The sequence below is a fragment of the Oncorhynchus masou genome, chromosome 29 (genome assembly GCF_036934945.1).
Source record: "Oncorhynchus masou masou isolate Uvic2021 chromosome 29, UVic_Omas_1.1, whole genome shotgun sequence".
NCBI classification, from domain to species: domain Eukaryota; kingdom Metazoa; phylum Chordata; class Actinopteri; order Salmoniformes; family Salmonidae; genus Oncorhynchus; species Oncorhynchus masou.
In genome coordinates, this window is record NC_088240.1 from 16,445,297 (window position 1) to 16,451,307 (window position 6,011).

Sequence of the window (6,011 nt, forward strand, 5' to 3'; positions counted from 1 at the left end):
ATCTCTTTCCTTCTTAATGCGTTTGAACCAATCAGTTGTGTTGTTTCAAGGTAGGGGTGGTATACAGAAGATTACCCTATTTGGCAAAAGACCAAGTCTATATTACAGCAAGATCAGCTCAAATAAGCAAAGAGAAACGACAGTCCATCATTTTAAGAAATTAAGTTCAGTCAATACGGAAAATGTCAAGAACTTTTAAAGTTCCTTCAAGTGCAGTTGCAAAAAACATCAAGCCGTAGGATGAATCTGACTCTCATGAGGACCACCACAGGAAAGGAAGTTACCTCTGCTGCAGAGGATAAGGTCATTATAGTTACCAGCCTCAGAAATTGCACATCTCAACATCAACTCTTCAGAGGAGACTGAGTGAATCAGACCTTCATGGTCGAATTGCTGCAAAGAAACCACTACTAAAGGACACCAATAATAAGAAGAGACTTGCTTGGGCCAAGAAACACGGGCACTAACCATTAGACCGATGAAAATGTGTCCTTTGGTCTGGAGTCCAAAATTTGAGATTTTTGGTTCCAATGTCTTTATGAGACGCGGTGTGGGTGAATGGATGATCTCCACATGTGTATTTCCCACCATAAAGCATGGAGGAGGAGGTGTTATGGTGTGGGGGTGCTTTGCTGGTGACACTGTCTGTGATTTATTTAGAATTCAATGCACACTGAAACCAGCATGGCTACTACAGCATTCTGCAGCGATATGCCATCCCATCTGGTTTGGGCTTAGTGGGACTATAATTTGTTTTTCAACAGGACAATGACCCAACACACCTCCAGGCTGTGTAAGGGCTATTTTACCAAGAAGGAGAGTGATTGAGTGCTGCATCACATGACCTGGCCTCCACAACCCCCTGACCTCAACCAAATTGAGGTGGTTTGGGATGAGTCAGACCGCAGAGCGAAGGAAAATCAGCAAACAAGTGCTCAGCATATGTGGGAACTGCTTCAAGACTGTTGGAAAATCATTCCAAGTGAAGCTGGTTGAGAGAATGCCAAGAGTGTGCAAAGCTATCATCAAGGCAAAGGGTGGCTATTTGAAGAATCGCAAATATAAAATATATTTTGATTTGTTTAACACTTCTTTGGTAACTACTTGATTCCATATGTGTTATTTTATAGTTTTGATCTCTTATTCTACAACGTAGAAAAAAGTAAAAATAAAGAAAAACACCTTGAATGAGTAGGTGTTGTAAAATGTTTGACTGGTAGTGTATATGTATTTCCCCAAAAATATATGGGGGATTGGAAGTGATACAGACAATTACATTGATGGGAACTCAAATCTATCTGCAATTTTAAAGCTGATCTACCCCCTAAAAAAGGTGTGAAGGCAGTATTACATTTGTCACTGTCTGTCCATGTGTCACTGTCTATCACCTACATTTTTTATCTCACCTGTGTGCACCTACATTGTAATCTTTCATTCATAGGCGAGGTTGTAGCAACCTCATGATGGGTATAGGGCAAATTCGAGAATCATGCAGTAGCCTAAACCTATCGCTGTTACATTGAACTGGATGAATGGAATATGAATGACAGTCATCCAATATGCTGTAATAGAAATAAGGCCATGCTCATGGGAAAAACAATCGCTCTCCCTCATCTTAAACAGCACTGACCACCACTGAATTCAAGTAATTAAACTGACGTTGGTAATTAGTTGTTTAATAACACTAAAAAATAAAATAAGTTAGTTAATCGCTCAGCACTAACAATATAAATCCCAGTATCGAATCACAATACAGATAGAATTGTGAGAATAGCAATACATATGGTATTGGCACCTAAGTGTCATGATAATATTGTATCACTAGGTCCCTGGCAATTCCCAGCCATAGTGTACACCCAAGCACACAAACTCTTATCTGGTCCCATCCAGTCTTTGAACTTATCTCAGCTTCTCATTAATCCCCAGTAAATGTTTTGCCGCAGGCTTCTGTCCCTGCCCTGTTTGCACTTGTCTATCTGAAAGATGTGTGTGTGTGTCTGTGCGCCCTGCACGAATGGTGTAACCTTCCTAAGATGAAAGAACACTACATGGCATCACATCCATCAATCAGCATATAACAACAATAATGGGCTCCATCCCTTTATGGCGTAAGGTCAGTAGTTAATCAGTGGTATGCTATGGACTGTTGACGGTTTGATTCCATCTGATACATGGTCCTCCTGTCACCCCCATCTATATGGCAGCCCCCCGGCACCTCTCTGTATCAGAGGGGATGGGTTAAACGCGGAAGACAGTTCAGTTGAAATCATTCAGTTGTACAACTGACTAGGTATCCCCCTTTCCTTTCCTTTACCCTCCGGAGACCCTGCAGTCTTACTCTTATCAAACAAAAACACCTAGCACGTTTCAGAGACTGACTGCTCATATCTGAAGGGTTCTGTGTGCAGCGAGCTATGAAACATGAGGAGGGAGTCCGAGCAAATGTGCAGTTAGTCCGAACACAGGAGCCCTTGTTTGGCTTGTGACTGCCCCGACGTCCAGGAGCTATGGGCTCTGATTGTAGGGCACTGAATCTCCAAAGATTGTCACACTGGCCTGGAATGTATTTGGGAAATGTTGACTGGAGAGGTGGAATTATCTAGGATACTGGATCTAGGAACTTCAACGTGATTCACTTCTGTTGGGTGACAGAAATCACAGGCCGTTATAGGCTGACCACACCGCTTGCATGTGCGAGCGTTATAAAATAAATGTAGAAATCTATGTTGTTCAATTATTGCACCCACACTGCTCGCACGCGTCAATGAGTATCTATGTTGCCAAGGGATAAAATAGAAGTCCTTTCTATTTCTGACGCAGATCGCACTGCAAGTCCTGCCTCTCCCATCTCCTCATTGGTTTATAGAAGCAGGTACCCACGTGCCATCTCCTCATTGGTTATACCCATGTGGGTGATTGAAAGACGAACTGTGTTGCCGGTCGGTGTAGTAATAGTATGACAGTTTAGATGCCAATCACCATATAAGTTAAAATATGAAAATGCCTGGAAGGAGGAGAGATGACTAGAAACGATTCGGTTGACCGTTTTGTGTGTGGATTAATTGTCAGAGTAGAGGACCTTGTGCATTTCAGGTAAAATAACAACTCAATGTTTATATCCCAGGACAAATTAGCTAGCAACAGCAAGCTAGCTAAATAGGACAAATTAGCTAGCAAGTGCAAGCTAACTAGCTAAATTGCCATAAATGTTTAATGCTTTTCGACCTGTTCCCAAATTAATGTAATTGGTTCAGAGTTTGTTTTGATATTTTAACCTGCATGTTGTTTGGTGTAGGGGGACAAAATAAATGTATGCATGATGGCGCATGCACGTTCCCTGTTACGCCTCGATCATACAGATAGTGAAACACAAAATGTGATGCATCATCTGGATATGTATGCAACAAAAGTTCAACATTCAACTTCTGCTAACATTTCTGTCAAGCTGTCTAGGAATACAATTTGAGCAAACGTTTGATAAATCGAATGTAATCACCACACAGAGCGCACTGCAACTGCCTCTGCAAAGCAATGCTGCAAGGCAACAGCGTTCCATTGAAAGTGAATGCACTGCTAGTGTACCAAAATGCAACTGAAAAAGAAAAAGAGAGCCACACACTCTAGGAGCTCAGATGCAATAATTGAATAACCTAATGACCAACGTTTCGACAGACAGGCTCTCTTCATCCGGGTACTAAAAGATGTGATCAAGGCGTTTAGGTCAAGACTCCTAGGCACGTTTTATTCACCGATCCTCGGTAAAATAATGGACATCAACTTATTATGGATATTGTAAAATAGTTACTTTGCATGGCAAAAGAACTTGAAGGATTTCTATTGATAAATGTTTATATAACCTGAGGCACGAAGGTAAACTAAGTCACTGAGTAGAATGCTGGCTTTAGTGTTAATCTTAAACCCCCGCTTTCACCCCAGCCTCGGCTCCCTCCACATAAACAGAAATGTGGCTCACCAAACAATAGCAGTTGGATATAGCAGATAATTAATGCGCAATAAACTAACCAATTGCAACAACCGCTACCCAAGTCATTCAAATTCCAACGCATTCATGTATGTCTAAAAACGGGTAGTTTGTTTGAGAAATGAACGGACCTTGTCCGTTTGGACACTCCTGGGTGAACTAGATCCCTCTGATCCGCGGGATGGAGCATACATGCCATTCCTTACCTTCATAGTCTAAACTGAAGCAGAACTGGACATACACGAACAGAGACACTACCAGCCATGTGTCCATATTCAGGAACACGACACCCTTCAACATCTTTGGAAAGTATAAGAACACTTCCATCGCATTCAAACTTTCCAAAGACCCGCCTACTGCTCCAGAAACGAGAGGATTTTCCTCCATCAGAATGGATCCTAATCGAATCTGGCCTGAGCCTCGGCATGCGGCCCGGGCGTCACAGCTGAGTGAAGCAACACTGAACTATAGCCCCTGCAACCCATTCAAACAAATAATTAGAAAATAAAACAAAGTGACTCAGAATAGCTTACACATTTAGGTCTAGTTGCCAGTGTTGCTGGGGAAGTAGCCTACATTCCCCAACTTGAAAGAAAACCAAAAGCCCAACCAAATAAAAGCATCTCAAACACCTAAATGATACATCAATGCTGGACATACATTATACACAAACACACATACACCCCACTGGGCACAGACATATTTTCAACATCCATTTGGTTGAGTTGTCAACAAACGTGAATTCCACGTGAAATCAACATTTAAAAAATGCACCACATCATTGGATTTAGGTGAAAAGTTGGGTGAAAAAAAAGAGGAAATTCCCTTAAGTTGGTTACATTTTGCAAATCCAATCAGTTTCCCACGTTGATTCAACATCACATTGAATTGTTTTGTTGACATGACATGGAAACAATGTTGATTCAGACAGTTTTTGCCCCGTGGGGTATGGCCTTGGCTCCCTGCCAGTTCTCTCCAGTGTTGTTAGGGGTGTCTCCACACATAGGTGTTAAAGTGCTCCTTGTCTTCAGAAGAAACAGGAGAGCGGAGTGTGAGCCAAACAGAGCTTCTGTGCAGCCGCCTCTATAATAACAATAACACCCAACCAGGTTGAACTAGGCTGTGAAGCGCCCAATCAGCTCACAGAAGGCCACACCAGGCCAAAGCACCCATGTTACTCATGAGTGTGTGTGTGTGTGTGAGAATGTGTTTGTTTCTTCTACATGTACTGCAGAAATTGATGTTTTAGATTCCAGCAGTGGATCACGTCTTCTGCTGGCTCCAAGTGTCTTTCCAGACAATCATAGTACATTCATCCATAATTAGGGTATAATAACAGTATACTAACTCTACAGGTTAATCATACCCTATCACCTATTTTACTGTCTATATACAGTGTCTTCGGGAAGTATTTAGACCCTTTGATTTTTTCCACATTTTGTTACATTACAGCCTTATTCTAAAATGGATTAAATAAAAACATTTCCTCAGCAATCTACACACAATACCCCATAACGACAAAGCGAAAATAGATTTTTAGACATTTTTACAAACGTTTTCAAAATAAAAAACAGATACCTTATTTACATAAGTTTTCAGACCTTTTTCTATGAGACTCGAAATTGAGCTCAGGTGCATCCTGTTTCTACAATTGATTGGAGGCCACCTGTGGTAAATTCAATTGATTGGACATGATTTGGAAAGGCACACACCTGTCTATATAAGGTCCCACAGTTGACTGTGCATGTCAGAGCAAAAACCAAGCCACGAGGTCGAAGGAATTGTAAGTAGAGCGCAGAGACAGGATTGTGTTGAGGCCCAGATCTGGGGAAGGGTACCAAAACATTTCTGCAGCATTGAAGGTAATCAAGAACACAGTGGCCTCCATCATTCTAAAATGGAAGAAGTTTTTCCAGAAGGATAATCATCTCTGCAGCACTCCACCAATCAGGCCTTTACGGAAGAGTTGCCAGACAGAAGCCACTCCTCAGTAAAAGGCACATGACTGCCCGCTTGGAGTTTGCCAAAA